We start from the raw sequence: 17,335 nt of genomic DNA, 5'->3' as shown, positions 1-17,335 counted from the left end.
GGGATCCAACCTAAGTCTTCCACATTACAGGCAGATTCTTTACTAGTTGAGCCACAAGGGAAGCACAAAAATTCTCAAGTGGTTAACCTATCTATTCTCCAGGGGATCTTCCTGACCCAGGAATCGAACCGGGATCTCCTGCATTGCAGGTGGATTCTTTGCCAACTGAGCTATGAGGGAAGCCAAGGTTCTCATTAGTTATCTCTTTTATACATTGCAGTGTGTGTGTGTATATATATATACCCCAATCTCCCTATTCCTCCCACCTCCTCTTCTCTCCTTGGTATCCATTTGGTTGTTCTCTACATCTGTTAACACGCTCTTCTTTTGTGATCTTTCCGTGTGCTTGAAATTCTGAAGTATTTTAAAATTTAATTTAATGTATTAATTAATTTATTGAAATGAAGTATACTCCTAGGAATTTAAGCAATTCAGATAAGTGTGAAGAAGAATGTAAAAATGCCACCACTGTCACTTAGAGGCAATGTATTTTTTAGCACTTATTTATCTGGCTGCACCAGGTCTTAGTTGTGGCACACAGAATCTTCAGTCTTCATTGCAGCAAGCAGGACCTTTTGTTGTGGCATGTGAACACTTGGTTGCAGTATGTGAGATCTAGTTCCCTGACCAGGGATGAAACCCAGGCCCTCTGCACTGGGAGCATGGAGTCTTAGCCACTGGACCACCAGGGAAGTCTCAGAAGTAATGTTTGACAGCAATAAATGAGAATCATGTCCAGTACCTCTTGGTGTATAGAGAAATTGATGGATGGAAATAAACTGGTGGGTAGAGGAAAGCTAGACAGAAGTAGGTTTATATTTAATAAAATGGCATCATGAAAAGTACTACATAGACTTGAATTTAATAGAAGAAATTGAAGTAAAAATGGAAGAAGTTGCTAAACATCAGATAAATGTTTCTTTGCCACTAAATATTTTAGCAAATAAAGTATCAAAAGTTAAAAAGGAGAGATCATGAAGAATTCCATATGACCTACATGTTTTAATTTTATTTATCTTTGGCCATGCTGTGCAACTTGTCGGATCTTGGTTCCCTGATTGGGGATTGAATCCAGACCCATTGCAGTAGAAACTTGGAGCCCCAACCTCTGGATTGCCAGGGAATTCCCCCAAGAGTTTTTTTTTTTAAATGAAGGATAAAAAGCATAAAACTTGGACAATTATGAGATATACTAGTGAGTGAGAAGGGATCCTGAGGCAGAGAGAGTTAGATAAAACATGACACTGAATTTTCAGACCTTGGTAAAACAGACAATAATGGACGATTGCTAGAAGTAGAGAAGTAAGAATGGGAATTGGGAGAATGAAGGCAAGGCTAGTTTAGAAGAGTTAAATTGAACTTGGTGGTAGCTGGAAATGTTAACAAGTAGTCAGGGATTTTAGGCTGAAAAGTCTTGAGGGTGAAGGATTGCACGTTAGAGTCGCTTTCCTGGAGGTGCCCACTGAAGCAGCAGGAGTAATTGAGATATTGAGGGAGAAGAGAGAAAGAAGATGGTGGCCACATACTTAGGACCACTGCCTCTTTCAACCTATAGAAGGAGGAAAAAAAAAAACAAAAAACTGTAGAAGGGTATGAGGCAGAAGAAAGGCAGCGAGAGAGTGGGGAAGAGGGTGTAGTATCTCTCAAACCAAGAATGGGGAGACAGTTTCTATTCAAAGAAAATAAATCTTAGCAAAAGTCAAATCAAACTATTGACATATTTCAAAGGATTATTTTTCAGGAATCAAGCCAGAGGCTTATACAGAGTAAGTAGTAAGGACACATGACCCTTAACTCTGAGAGATGTCCCAGCCACCAGAAATGTAGGCAAGATAATCCCATTAAGTAATTATCTGAGAGCACACACTTGTTGAAACTGCATGGTTGTATACATATGACTCCTATAAGGTTTTTTTTTGGTGGGGGTAACCCATCAACATATTCAGTTCAACTTCAGTCACTCAGTCGTATCCAACTCTGTGACCCATGTATCGCAGTATGCCAGGCCTACCTGTCCATCACCAAGTCCCGGAGTTTACTCAGTCTCATGTCCATTGAGTTGGTGATGCCATCCAGGCATCTCATCCTCTGTCGTTCCCTTCTCCTCCTGACCCCAATCCTTCCCAGCATCAGGGTCTTTTCCAATGAGTCAGCTCTTTGCATGAGGTGGCCAAAGTATTGGAGTTTCAGCCTTTGCATCAGTCCTTGCAATGAACACACAGGACTCATCTCCTTTAAAATGGACTGGTTAGATCTCCTTGCTTATTATGCTTTAATTATAGTAACCTCATAATACTCATAATAAAAATAGGTAGTGATATTGTATGTCACTGAAAATAGTTAATATTGGGCTTTGCTGTTTTATGGAGATAATGTAGTCCTTTCTTGAAAGTTTTGATCCATATGTGAATAAGTAATATTATCAAATATTGACTATAGTCTCTGTGCTGTACAGTATATCCTGGTAACTTGTTTATTTTGTACATAGTAGTTTGTACTTGTTAGTTCTCTACCCTTATCTTGCCTCTCCGTGCTTCCATCTCCTCACTGGTAACTAGTTTGTTCTCTGTATCTGTGAGTCAGTTTCTGTTTTGGTGTATTCATTTGTTGTTGTTGTTTTTTTAATTCCACATGTAAGTGATAGCACACAATATTTATCCTTCTTTGACTTACTTCACTAAGCATAATAGCCTACGGGTCTTCCATTTTGTTACACATGGCAAAATTTCATTTTTTTTATGGCTAAGTAATATTCCTTTGTGTGTGTATGTAATATATATCTTCTTTATCTATTCATATGTTAATGGACACTTATGTTGCTTCCATATTTGGCAATTGTAAAAATGTTGCTGTGAACTTTGGGGTGCACATATCTTTTTTTTTTTTTTTTAGTTTTCTTTTATTGAAGTAACATATTGCCACAAACATAATAGCTTAAAACAGTACTCATTAATTATCTCACAATTCTGAGTCAGAAATCTGAGCATAGTGTGGCTCAACTGGGTTCTCTGGCTCAACTGGGCCTCCCAAAACCAAAATCAAGGTGTCAGTTGGGCTGGGCTGTTATCTGAAGTCTCTGGGAAGAGTCTGCTTCCAAGAGCATTCAGGTTGTTCGAAAAATTCAGTGTCTTTTGTTCGTGGAACTGAGATCTTTATTTCCTTGACACATGGCCCCTTTATCTTCAGGCCACTAGAGGCATCTTAAATCTTTCTCATTCTCCAAATCTCTTACTCCTGCTTCTTCTTTTTTTTTTTTTTTTTTAATTTTATTTTATTTTTAAACTTTACAAAATTGTATTAGTTTTGCCAAATATCAAAATGAATCCGCCACAGGTATACATGTGTTCCCCATCCTGAACCCTCCTCCCTCCCCATACCATCCCTCTGGGTCGTCCCAGTGCACTATGCACATATCTTTTTAAATTAGTGTTTTTACATTCTTCAGATGTATAACCAGGAGTGGAATTATTGGATCATGTGGTAGCTCTGTTTTTAGTTTTTAAAAAATTTTAATTGGAGTATAGTTGATTTACTTACAGTGTTTTGTTTGTTTCAGGTGTTCAGCAAAGTAAATTACTTATACATGTACAGGTATCCATTTTTTGTTGTTGTTGTTTAGATTCTTTTCCCATATAGGCTTTTACAGAATATTGAGTAGAGTTAACGATACTATACCATAGGTTCTTATTAGTTATCTATTTTATATACAATAGTGTGTATATGTCAATCCCAATCTCCTGTTTATCCTTTCCCACCTTATCCTCTGGTAACCATAAGTTTGTTTTCTACATCTGTGACTGCACTTCTGTTTTTTAATTAAGTTCATTTGTGCCCCTTTCTTAGGTTACACATATAAGCAATATCATATAATATTTGTCTTTCTGAGTCTGACTTAGTTCATAGTATAACAATCTCTAGGTCCATTCATGTTGCTGCAAATGGCATTATTTTGTTCTTTTTACATATAATATTTCACTGTATAGATGTACCACATCTTCTTTATCTATTCCTCTGCTGATGGACATTTAGGTTGCTTCCATGTTCTGGCTATTGCAAATAGCACTGCACTTAATATTGGGGTGCAAGTATCTTCTCAAATTATTGTTTTATCCAGGTATATACCTACGAGTGGGATTGCTGGATGATATAGTTCTATTTTTACTTTGTTGAGGAACCTCCATGCTGTTTTCCATGGTGGCTGCACCAATTTACATTCCCACCAAGTGTGGATAAGGATGTCCTTTTCTACATATCTTTTCCAAGATTTATTATCTGTGATATTTTTGATAAGAGCCATTCTGACAGGCATGAGATGATAGTTCACTGTGGTTTTGATTTGCATTACCCAGATGGTTTAGGATGTTGAGCATCTGTTCATGTGCTTGTTGGCCATCTGTATGTCTTCTTTGGGAAAATGACTGTTCAGCCTTTTTGCCAATTTTTAAATCTTTTTTTTTTTTTTTTTTTGGTATTGAATTGTATTTACTCAGTTGTGTCTGACTCTTTGTGACCCAAGGACTACAGCACACCAGGTTTCCCTGTCCTTCACCATCTCCTGGAGAATCCTCAAACTCAGGTCTGTTGAGTTGGTGATACTATCCAATCTTCTCATCCTCTGTCATCCCCTTCTTCTCCTGACTTCAGTCTTTCCCAGCGTCAGGATCTTTTCTAATGAGTTGGCTCTTCACATCAGGTGGCCAAAGTACTGAAGCTTCAACTTGGCCATCAGTCCTTCCAATCAGTATTTAGGATTGATTTCCTTTAGGATGGACTGGTTTGATGTTGCAGTCCAAGGGACTCTCAAGAGTCTTCTCCAACACCACAGTTTGAAAACATCAGTTCTTCAGCACTCAGCCTTCTTTATGGTCCACCTCTCACATTCATACATGACTACTGGAAAAACCATAGCTTTGCAGACCTTTTTGTGCAAAGTAATGTCTCTGCTTTTTATTACACTATCTAGGTTTCTCATGGCTTTTCTTCCAAGGAGCAAGTGTCTTTTAATTTCATGGCTGCAGTCACCATCTGCAGTGATTTTGGAGCCCATGAAAATAAAGTCTCTTACTGTTTCCATTGTTTCCCCATCTATTTGCCATGAAGTGATTGGCCTAGATGCCATGATGTTAGTTTTCTGAATGTTTAGTTTTAAGCCAGGTTTTTCACTCTGCTCTTTCACTTTCATCAAGAGACTCTTTAGTTCCTCTTTGCTTTCTGCCATAAGGGTGGTGTCATCTGCATATCTGAGGTTATTGATATTTCTCCTGACAATCTTGATTCCAGCTTGTGCTTCATCTAGCCCACCATTTCGCATGATGTACTCTGCATGTAAGTTAAATAGGCAGGGTGACAATATACAGCCTTGATGTACTCCTTTTCCAGTTTGGAACCTGTCCATTGTTTCATGTCCAGTTCTAACTGTTGCTTCTTGACTTGCATACAGGTTTCTTAGGAGGCAGGTAAGGTGGTCTGGTATTCCCATCTCTTGAAGAATTTTCCACAGTTGTGATCCAGTCAAAGGCTTTAGCATAGTCAATGAAACAGAAGTAGTTTTTTTTGGAATTCTCTTGCTTTTTCCATAGTCCAGTGGATGTTGGCAGTTTGATCTGTCATTCCTCTGTCTTCTCTAAAACCAGCTGTACATCTGAAAGTTCTTGGTTCATGTACTGTTGAAGCCTAGCTTAAAGGATTTTGAGCATTACCGTGCTAGCATGTGAAATGAGTGCAATTTTGTGGTAGTTTGAACATTCTTTGGCATTGCCCTTCTTTTGGGATTGGAATGAAAGCTGACCTTTTCCAGTCCTGTGGCCACTGTTGAGTTTTCCGAATTTGCTAGCATATTGAGTGCAGCACTTTCACAGCATCATCTTTGAGGATTTGAAATAGCTTAGCTGGAATTTTGTCACCTCCACTAGTTTTTTTGGTGTGATCTTTCCTAAGGCCCACTTGACTTCACACTCCAGGTTGTCTGACCCTAGGTGAGTGATCACACAATCATGGTGTTCTGGGCCATGAAGATCTTTTTTGTACAGTTCTGTGTATTCTTGCCACCTCTTCTTAATACCTTTTGCTTCTGTTAGGTACATACTGTTTCTGTCCTTTATTGTGCCCATCTTTGCATGAAATGTTCCCTTGGTATCTCTAATTTTCTTCAAGAGATCTTTAGCCTTTCTCATTCTATTGTTTTCCTCTATTTCTTTGCATTGTTTACTTAGGAAGGCTTTCTTATCTCTCCTTGTTGTTCTCTGGAACTGCATTCAGATGGATATCTCTTTCCTTTTCTCCTTTGCCTTCTGCTTCACTTCTTTTCTCAACTGTTTGTAAGGCCTTCCCAGACAACCATTTTGCCTTTTTGCATTTCTTTTTCTTGGGGATAGTTTGATCATTGCCTCCTGTACAGTGTTACAAATTTCCATCCATAGTTCTTTAGGCACTCTATCAGATCTAATCCTTTGAATCTATTTGTCACTTTCACTGTATAATCATAAGGTATTTGATTTAGGTCATTACTGAATGGTCTAGTGGTTTTCCCTACTTTCTTCAATTTAAGTCTGAATTTGGCAATAAGGAGTTCATCAGCTGAGCCACAGTCAGCTCCTGGTCTTGTTTTTGCAGACTCTATAGAGCTTCTTCATCTTCAGCTGCAAAAAATATAATCAATGTGATTTTGCTATTGACCATCTGGTGATGTCCATGTGTAGAGTCGTCTCTTGTGTTGTTGGAAGAGGGTGTTTCCTGTGACCAGTGTGTTCTCTTGGCAAAACTTTGTTAGACTTTGCCCTACTTCATTTTGTACTCCAAGGCCAAACTTGCCTGTTATTCCAGGTATCTCTTGATTCCTACTTTGCCTTCCAGTCCCCTTTGATGAAAAGGACATCTTTTTTTGGTGTTAGTTCTAAAAGGTCTTGTAGGTCTTAATAGATCCATTCAACTTCAGCTTCTTCGACATCAGTGGTTTTGGTATAGACTTGGATTATTGTCATGCTGAATTGTTTGCCTTGGAAATGAACAGAGATCATTCTGTTGTTTTTGAGATTGCACCCAAGTACTGCATTTTGGACTCTTGTTGACTATGGGATTCTTGCCCACAGTAGTAGATATAATGGTCATCTGAATTAAATTCACCCATTCCCATCCATTTTAGTTCACTAATTCCTAAAATGTTGATGTTCACTCTTGCCATCTCCTGTTTGACCACTTCCAATTTATCTTGATTCATGGACCTAACATTTCAGGTGCCTATGCAATATTGTTCTTTACAGCATTGGACCTCACTTTCACCACCAGACCCATCCACAACTGTGCCTTGTTTCCTCTTTCGCTCAGCCTCTTCATTCCTTCTGGAGCTATTTCTCCACTCCTCTCCAATATCATATTGGGCACCTACTCACCTGTGAGTTCATCTTTCAGTGTCATATCTTTTCGCCTTTTCATACTGTTCATGGGGTTCTCAAGGCAAGAATGCTGAAGTGGCTTGACATTCCCTTCTCTAGTGGACTACGTTTTGTCAGAACTTTCCACCATGATCCATCCATCTCAGGGGGCCCTACACGGCATGGCTCATAGTTTCATTGAGTCAGACAAGGCTGTGAGCCATGTGATCAGTTTGGTTAGCTTTCTGTGACTGTGGTTTTCATTCTGTCTGCCCTCTGATGGATGAGGATAAGAGGCTTGTGGAAGCTTCCTGATGAGAGGGACTGGCTGTGTGAATTGTATGAGCTGTTTATATATTTTGGATGTTAACCCCTTATCAGTGGTATCATATGCAAATATTTTCTCTCATTCAGTAGTCTTTTCATTTTGTTGATGGTTTCCTTTGCTGTACAAAAGCTAAGTTTTTAAGTATCATTTGTTCATATTTGCCTTTGTTTCTGTTGCCTTTAGGAGACAGATCTAAAAAATATTCCTACAATTTATGTCAAAGAGTGGTCTGCTTATATTTTTTTCTTGGAGTTTTATGGTTCCTGGTCTTACATTTTTGTGTTTAGTGCATTTTGAGTGTATTTTTGTATATGGTGTAAGAAGTGCTGTAATCTCATTCTTTTACATGTAGCTCCTCAGTTTTCCCAGAACCACTTATTAAAGAGACTTTCTTTGCCATTGTATATTCCTGCCCCTCTTCTGGTAGATTAACTGACCATAAATGTGTGGGTTTATTTCTGGGATCTCTATTCTGTTCCATTGATCTTGTGGCTGTTTCTGTGCCAGTAACATACTACTTTGTTTACTATAGCTTGCAGTATAGTTTGAAGTCTGAGAGCATGATACTTCTAGCTTTGTTCTTTCCTCAAGATTGTTTTGGCTTTTTGGAGTCTCTTGTGTTTCCATATAAATTTTAGGATTATTTTTTCTAGTTCTGTTAAAAAGTGTCATGAGTATTTTGATAGCGATTACATTAAATCTGTAGCTAGCTTTGGTCTGTATGAACATTTTAACAATATTAAATCTTTAATTCATGAACACAGCATATCTTTCCATTTCCTTGTATCATTTTTCAATTTCCTTCATCAATATCTAATAGTTTTTAGAGTATAGGTCTTTCACTTCCTTGGTTAAGTTTATTCCCAGTTATTTTATTCTGTTTGATGTGATTTTAAACAAGATTGTTCCTTTGATTTCTCTTTCTAATAGTTCATTTTTAGTGTATAGAAAAGGAACATATTTCTGTATATTAATCTTATATCCTGAAGTTTTGCTGAATTTATTTATTTGCTCTAATAGCTTTTTGACATACACTTTAAGGTTTTCAATGTAAAGTATATGTCATCTGCAAATAGTGACAGTTTTACTTCTTTCCAGTTTGGGTTCCTTTTATTTATTTTTCTTGTTTGACTGTTGTGATTAGAACTTCCAATACTATGTTAAATAGAAGTGGCAAGAATGGGTGTCATCTTTTTCCTGATTTTATAGGAAAAGCTTTCAGCTATTCACCATTGACTATGATGTTAGCTAATGGTCATAAATGGTCTTTACTATGTTGAGATCAAATTGCCAACATCCTCTGGATCATTGAAAAAGCAAGAGAGTTCCAGAAAAACATCTATTTCTGCTTTATTGACTATGCCAAAGACTGCATGGATCACAATCAACTGTGGAAAATTCTGAAAGAGATGGGAATACCAGACCACCTGACCTGCCTCTTGAGAAATCTGTATGCAGGTCAGGAAGCAACAGTGAGAAGTGGACGTGGAACAACAGACTGGTTCCAAATAGGAAAAGGAGTACATCAAGGCTGTATACTGTCACCCTACTTATTTAACTTATATGCAGAGTACATCATGAGAAACGCTGGGCTAGAAGAAGCACAAGCTGGAATCAAGATTGCTGGGAGAAATATCAATAACATCAGATATGCAGATGACACCACCCTTATGGCAGTAGTGAAGAAGGTGAAAGTGAAAGAGGAGAGTGAAAAAGTTGGCTTAGGGCTCAACATTCAGAAAACAAAGATCATGGCATCTGGTCCCATCACTTCATGGGAAATAGATAGGGAAACAGTAGAAAGAGTGTCAGACTTTATTTTTTTGGGCTCTAAAATCACTGCAGATGGTGATTGTAGCCATGAAATTAAAAGACACTTACTCCTTGGAAGGAAAGTTATGACCAACCTAGACAGCATATTAAAAAGCAGAGACATTACTTTGCCAACAAAGGTCTGTCTAGTCAAGGCTATGGTTTTTCCAGTGGTCATGTATGGATGTGAGAGTTGGACTATAAAGAAAGCTGAGTGCCGAAGAATTGATGCTTTTGAACTGTGGTGTTGGAGAAGACTCTTGAGAATCCCTTGGACTGCAAGGAGATCCAACCAGTCCATCCTAAAGGAGATCAGTCCTGGGTGTTCATTGGAAGGACCGATGTTGAAGCTGAAACTCCAATACTTTGGCTACCTGATGCGAAGATCTGACTCATTGGAAAAGACCCTGATGCTGGGAAAGATTGAGGGCAGAAGGAGAAGGGGATGACAGAGGATGAGATGGTTGGATGGCATCACTGACTCAATGGACATGGGTTTGGGTGGACTCCAGGAGTTGGTGATGGACAGGGAGGCCTGGTGTGCTGCGGTTCATGCGGTCACAAAGACTCGGATACTACTGAGTGACTGAACTGAACTGATGTTGAGATATGTTCCCTTTATATCCACTTTGATGAGAACTTTTTATTGTTAACGGATGTTGAATTTTGTTAAATGCTTTTTTTAATGTCTCTTGAGATGATCATATGATTTTTATTCTTCCTTTTGTTAATGTGGTGTATCACACTGATTGACTTGTGGATATTAAACTCTCCTTGCATCCCTGGAATAAGTCCCATTTGATCATGCTGTATAATCTTTTTAATATATTGTTGGATTTGGTTTTCTAATATTTAGCTGAGTACTTTTGTATCTATGTTTACCAGAGATATTGGCCTGTAATACTCTTTTTTTGTAGTTTCTTTGGTTTTGATATCAGGGCGGTGGTAACATCATAGAATGAATCTGAGCATGTTGTATCCTCTTTAATTTTTTAGTATAGTTTGAGAAAGATAGATAATAGCTTGTATTTATGTGTTTGGTAGAATTTCTCTGTGAAACTGTCTGGTCCTGGACTTTTTGTTTACTGGGAGTTTTTTGATTACTAGTTCAATTTCACTACTAGTGATTGTCTATTTCTTCCTAATTCAATCTTGACAGGTTTTATGTTTCTCAAAATTTATCCATTTCTTCTAGGTTGTCTAGTTTGTTGTCATATAGCTGATGGTAGTATTCTCTTATGATTTTTTAATCTCTGTGGTGTTAATTATAATTTCTCCTCTTTCTTATTTTGTTTATTTTGGCCCTCTTTTGAGACTACATATTTTTTTTTTTGAGACTACATATTTTTAATACTTCTCTGAGGTAGTGGTTCTTGCCCTTTCCTTTGTGTGTTATTGTCCAATTCAGTTAAGGATCTGATGAGCCCTAAGCATGTTTTCCCCAGAAAAATACACACAACTCTAAAATTTACATATAATTCAGTGTGTTCCCAGAATCTCTTAAATTGTAGGCTAAGAACTTCAGTTCTGAAAGATTTGTTTGTTTTGCTTTGGCTTTTTTCATGTGCTTGTTGTCACTGTTCTTTCGTACAACTGAATAATAATGAATTTCAGTGCTTATGATCAAGGCACTGTTACAAAGATAAGCAATGAAGATGACTTAGGGCTTTTGATTTGAGAGTGGGGGGAGAGGGAATTTTCCTTCAACTTTCTGGCGGTTTGTTACAGTCTAACAAAATGCAGTGAAGGTGTGGTAGTTAGAACTGCAAAGTGCTCAGCACTGAAGCATGCAGTGAATATTGCAAACTAACTCAGAATGCCTGGTAAATTTCAGAGAAAAGCAATAGAAAGTTGCAGAGGCAAAAACTAGTTGAATTTATTTGGAATTGTTTTACAGCATTGAAACTGTTCAAACTTGCTTTCTTTAGTGGTGATGCAATTGAATTCCTAGAAGAAACTTAACAATTCGTGGAAAATACCTCAGGAAGGGTGATATGAACTCTGAGTCGTCATCAATCTACTTCTAAATCAGCAGTCTAAGGCTATGAGGAAAATAAGGTTTATAATGTAATAAACACAACTGACAATGAGCTCTTACACTCTTTACTCAGCACTGTATTTGAGACCCAGTTTCAACTTTCATAGGCCAGTTGACAGGAAATGCAATGCACCATCTACTTCACCCTGTTGGTGGAGTGAAAGCCCTACTAAGGGAAACTGTGCATCTGTGTTATCATCTTAGGCTCCTATTCACAAATACTGCACAGAAGCTTATCTAAATAAATCTCTGCATTTCTTCCTCATATATGGGTGAGTTTCCTGTTTTCTTTTAAAAGTATTTATGAAGGACAGATTAGGTAGTAATGCTATTTATGACAATCATTTTAAAGAAAAAAAGTCCTTTGATGACTATCTAATGCCTCCAAATTATGTACACCTACCTATTAATTAGTTCTTCCCCATTTTTCCATGTCCCTGGTTTCCAGAAGAGCTGAGAACTGGTGGTTCAAAAGGACACTGAAGCTTTAGACACAAGCATGGCTTGGAAGAGAAACAAGGTTGAGAGAACACAAAGGTATTGCTAATATTACTTATAAAACTTTGGATTTTTTTTTCTACTTTTTTTTTTTTTTTTTTTTTGCCATATCATGTGCCATATGGGATATTATCTGACCAGGGCTCAAACCTGTGCCCCCTGCAGTGGAACTGCAATGTCTTAACCACTGGATCCTCAGGAAAGTCCCAAAACTTTGCAATTTGAAGAAAAAGGATCTTTATTTTAAGAGGGTGATAAATTAAAAGTAAGAAAAAGCCTTTTAAAATCATTTAGTTCAGTTCAGTTCAGTCGCTGAGTTGTGTCTGACTCTTTGCGACCCCATGAATCTCAGCACGCCAGGCCTCCCTGTCCATCACCAACTCCCAGAGTTCACCCAAACTTATGTCCATCAACTCCGTGATGCCATCCAGCCATCTCATCCTCTGTCATCCCCTTCTCCTCCTGCCCCCAATCCCTCCCAGCATCAGGGTCTTTTCCAGTTAGTCAACTCTTCGCAAGAGGTGGCCAAAACATTGGAGTTTCAGCCTCAGCATCAGTCCTTCCAATGAACACCCAGGACTGATCTCCTTCAGAATGGACTGGTTGGATCTCCTTGCAGTCCAAGGGACTTTCAAGAGCCTTCTCCAACACCACAGTTCAAAAGCATCAATTCCTCAGTGCTCAGCTTTCTTCACAGTCCAACTCTCACATCCATACATGACCACTGGAAAAACCATAGCCTTGACCAGATGGACCTTTGTTGGCAAAGTAATGTCTCTGCTTTTGAATATGCTGTCTAGGCTGGTCATAACTTTCCTTCCAAGGAGTAAGCATCTTTTAATTTCATGGCTGCAGTCACCATCTGCAGTGATTTTGGAGCCCAAAAAAACAAAGTCAGCTACCGTTTCCACTGTTTCCCTATCTATTTCCCATGATGTGATGGGACCAGAGGCATGATCTTAGTTTTCTGAATGTTGAACTTTAAGCCAACTTTTTCACTCTCCTCTTTCACTTTCATCAAGAGGCTTTTTAGTTCCTCTTCACTTTCTGCCATAAGGGTGGTGTCATCTGCATATATGAGGTTATTAATAGTTCTCCCGGTAATCTTGATTCCAGCTTGTGCTTCTTCCAGCCCAGCGCTTCTCATGATGTACTCTGCATATAAGTTAAATAAGCAGGGTGACAGTATACAGCCTTGACGAACTCCTTTTCCTATTTGGAACCAGTCTGTTGTTCCACATCCAGTTCTCACTGTTGCTTCCTGACCTGCATACAGGTTTCTCAAGAGGCAGGTCAGGTGGTCTGGTATTCCCATCTCTTTCAGAATTTTCCACTATTGTGATCCACACAGTCAAAGGCTTTGTCATAGTCAATAAAGCAGAAATAGATGTTCTTCTGGAACTCTCTTCCTTTTTCAATGATCCAGCGGATGTTGGCAATTTGATCTCTGGTTCCTCTGCCTTTTCTAAAACCAGCTTGAACATCTGGAAGTTCACGGTTCATGTATTGCTGAAGCCTGGCTTGGAGAATTTTGAGCATTACTTTACTAGTGTGTGAGATGAGTGCACTTGTGTGGTAGTTTGAGCATTCTTTGGCATTGCCTTTCTTTGGGATTGGAATGAAACCTGACCTTTTCCAGTCCTGTGGCCACTGCTGAGTTTTCCAAATGTGCTGGCAAATTGAGTGCAGCACTTTCACAGCATCATCTTTCAGGATTTGAAATAGCTCAACTGGAATTCCATCACCTCCACTAGCTTCATTCGTAGTGATGCTTTCTAAGGCCCACTTGACTTCCCATTCCAGGATGTCTGGCTCTGGGTGAGTGATCACACCATTGTGATTATCTGGGTCATGAAGATCTTTTTTGTACAGTTCTTCTGTGTATTCTTGCCATCTCTTCTTAATGTCTTCTGCTTCTGTTAGGTCCATACCATTTCTGTCCTTTATCGAGCTCATCTTTGTATGAAATGTTCCCTTGGTATCTCTAATTTTCTTGAAGAGATCTCTAGTCTTTCCCATTCTGTTGTTTTCCTCTATTTCTTTGCATTGATCACTGAGGAAGGCTTTCTTATCTCTTTTTGCTATTCTTTGGAACTCTGCATTCAGATGCTTATATCTTTCCTTTTCTCCTTTGCTTTTCACTTCTCTTCTTTTCACAGCTATTTGTAAGGCCTCCTAAAAGAGCCATTTTGCTTTTTTGCATTTCTTTTCCATGGGGATGGTCTTGATCCCTGCCTCCTGTACAAGGTCATGAACCTCCGTCCGTAGTTCATCAGGTACTCTATCTATCAGATCTAGTCCTTTAAATCTATTTCCCACTTCCACTGTATAAGCATAAGGGATATGATTAAGGTCATACCTGAATGGTCTAGTGGTTTTCCCTACTTTCTTCAATTTCAGTCTGAATTTGGCAATAAGGAGTTCATGATCTGAGCCACAGTGAGCTCCCGGTCTTGTTTTTGCTGACTGTATAGAGCTTCTCCATCTTTGGCTGCAAAGAATATAATCAGTCTGATTTCAGTGTTGACCATCTGGTGATGTCCACATGTAGAGTCTTCTTTTGTTTTGTTGGAAGAGGGTGTTTGCTAATCATAGTTTTAATAAAATAACCACTAACAATGTTGGTAGAGGTTCTAAATACATCTTGATTTAAATAAGTTACTAAATGCTGGCTCAGGAGGACAATGTATTCACAGCACACATGTCTAGGATTGATAAGGTTCCCTTGGCCAATTTCCTACAGCTGAAGAGCTCAAGCAGATGACGACAACAGGAGTGTTAATCATTTTCCCGACAAGGCAATCTTAGTCACAAGTTCCTGCTAAAAGTGAAATCAGCCCCTTGGGTTTAAAAGCAGCTGAAAACTTTTTTCCTCAGTTCACATTGGAATTTCTCCCTTCCAGGTTAAGCACATGGAAATTTGTTTGGCAATTCTTTTTACATCACAGTTTCCATTACTTGCTCCCACAAACCGGGGTTTATCTGATTGTGTGGTAGATGGAAACCTCAGGATAAAATTCAATGGCTGAAGGTTGAGTGAAATTTACCCTGGCCGTGGTTATGAAGAGGGTAAGTGACTGGACCTCTTTGTTGCTCTTGAGTTTATTTTCTCATATGCTAGATTTTATATACTATAAAATGCAGAAGGCATAATCTTGCATTTATAATCAACCATTTAGATGTGTTTGGTGGTTGTTTTTAAGTGATCACAGGCCAAAACCAAGAATTTAAAACACACAGTTAGGCATGCATGCCAAGCAAAATTGTTTCATTTTCCTCCTAAAAAAAATTATTTCTATTAACTATGCAGTTTATTTGGTTAATTGAACTGTAATTAATATGTCTTTCTACATTGATGGAATGTTGAACTGTTTAGTAAGTAGACTGGAGACAGTTTTAAGTGACCAAAAAGATAAGTAATTTTGATTATTGGAACTAGCCAGAGAAGGACCTGAATGGAACATCTTGGGGGAGACTTTAAATGTCAGATACTCTAGCAGAAACTTATTTTACAGCTGTGTGTTTTTATTTAGCAAGATGATTTTATTTTCTTGTTTCTTGAAATCAATTTGAAGTTAGTCATAACAGTTTTATAAATGAAACCTAAACAGATATTTCAATTATTGTTTTTCTAGAAAAATAAAGAATGATATTTGGGTATAATAGAAGTACTTTCATTAGAATACTGACTTTTCTTGCAGATTTCAATTGTGACCTTTAATTTCAAAAAAAAAAAAAATCAAGAATTTGTCTTTTGAGGTCCAGAACAGTCCTGGGCACATAGAAGACTTTGTGGGATTAGCTATTGATTATTTGTCTAGTTTTAAGTCTGCACTTACATTAATGGATATCAGAATATATCTTCTCGCCACTTATATAAAACTTTATTCAGTACTCAATAAGTCAATGATGAATTTAGAAGGAAGTAGAAAAGGGTCTTTATCTGAAAGGAATTTAATTTGCCTCTTTCCCACTATAAACCAAACCTTTCCATTTTGGAGAACTTAGTACTTTTCTTCTGAGTGTTGGAAAAATTATGGAAAATGCCACCTATTTTTTACAGCAACATTGCATCATTCTTGTCTTATGATCCTTTCTGTCCTCAATATCTAGCACAGGGCTTCACACACAGTAGGATGGCATTGTTGCTGAGTATTCTTTCCACAAATTTTATGCAGTTCTTAATTGTTTGTGGTTGATTTTGTAGATCTTTTTTCTTCTCTTGTATTTCTTGACTATATAAGGTTTAAAAAATTAAAAATTAAAATTAGAAAAAGAGAGAAGGAAAAAAAAAAAAAAAAGGAAAAATCCACAGAGCTGCAAAAGCCCAACGTAGAGGAAGAGGTTTATAACAACAATAAAAAATGTGACTGAGAAAAAAAAGCTCAAAAGCTTAATTGGATTTCTTAGTGCCAATAAAATTGACAACTACAATGTTGGGGGTGGGGGAAGAAAGGAAAAGGAAAAAAAAATCCAATAGAATCTACAGAACAAGTCAAAAAATAAGAATAATACATGTTTTTCTTGAGTCACTGCTGTCAGAGTCTTTCCCTCGCTGGGAGTCACAGTCCACCTCACCTCCCTAGGATGCCCTCCAACACTGTGCTGATCTCTGGACCTGCTCTGGGGGCAGCTTGGATTCTAATCTGGTCCTACTCCTGTGTGTTCTTGCCTCCAATGTCCACAGGTATCACAACTAGTGCATTTTCTTTTGTGGGAGCTCTCAATGTCCTTTTATACATTCCATAGACAAACAGTCTGCCTAGTTAATCATGTGGATTTAATCTGCAGCTTGTACAGCTGGTGGGAAGGTTTTGGGTCTTCCTTAGCCACTCTGCCCCTGGGTTTCAATTGTGGTTTTATTTCCACCTCTACATGTGGGTCATCCAGTAGGGTTTACTCCTGAGGCTGCCCTGGAGGACTTGGGTTTGCCCCTGTGAGGGTCATGTTCAAGGTGGGGCAACTGCTTGGCTCACAGGGGTTCTGGCAGCATCAGGTACTCAGGGGAGTTGGCAGCTAGGGAAGCAGGAAATATAGTGCTCTAGGAGGGTATGGCAACCAGTATTGGCCAATATGCTCCAGTATTCTTGCCTGGAGAATCCCACTCCATGACAGAAGGCTGGCAGGGCACAGTCTACAGGGTTGCAAAGAGTTGGACACAATGGAAGCAACCTTGGGTGCATAGACACAAGACTTTTTTTGCCTGTGGCAGCTCTGCCCCAGTAAGAGTTGAGCATGAAGGCGGTACAATTGCTTGGCTTGTGGGGACTCTGGAGGCGCCAAGTGTGC

The 17,335-nt window shown here is 38.5% G+C and overlaps 1 protein-coding gene across 2 annotated transcripts in view; it reads left to right on the top strand.

The window, feature by feature from the left end:
- The window catches only part of TRPM6 (transient receptor potential cation channel subfamily M member 6), a 191,138-nt gene that overhangs the window by 11,611 nt on the left and 162,192 nt on the right, over nucleotides 1-17,335 (top strand). The window contains exons 2-3 of one of the 2 annotated variants that reach the window (XM_006057219.4): nucleotides 11,997-12,085; nucleotides 14,950-15,115. The gene's annotated coding sequence lies outside the window, so the exon portion shown is untranslated. Of the gene's footprint in view, nucleotides 1-11,996; nucleotides 12,086-14,910; nucleotides 15,116-17,335 lie in introns of those variants that run through there. The other variant, XM_045165067.1, reaches the window with a different exon arrangement.

The sequence above is a fragment of the Bubalus bubalis genome, chromosome 3 (assembly GCF_019923935.1).
Source record: "Bubalus bubalis isolate 160015118507 breed Murrah chromosome 3, NDDB_SH_1, whole genome shotgun sequence".
Lineage (NCBI taxonomy): Eukaryota > Metazoa > Chordata > Mammalia > Artiodactyla > Bovidae > Bubalus > Bubalus bubalis.
The sequence above is the reverse complement of the archived record's forward strand: the minus strand, read 5'-3'. Positions and strand labels throughout refer to the sequence as shown.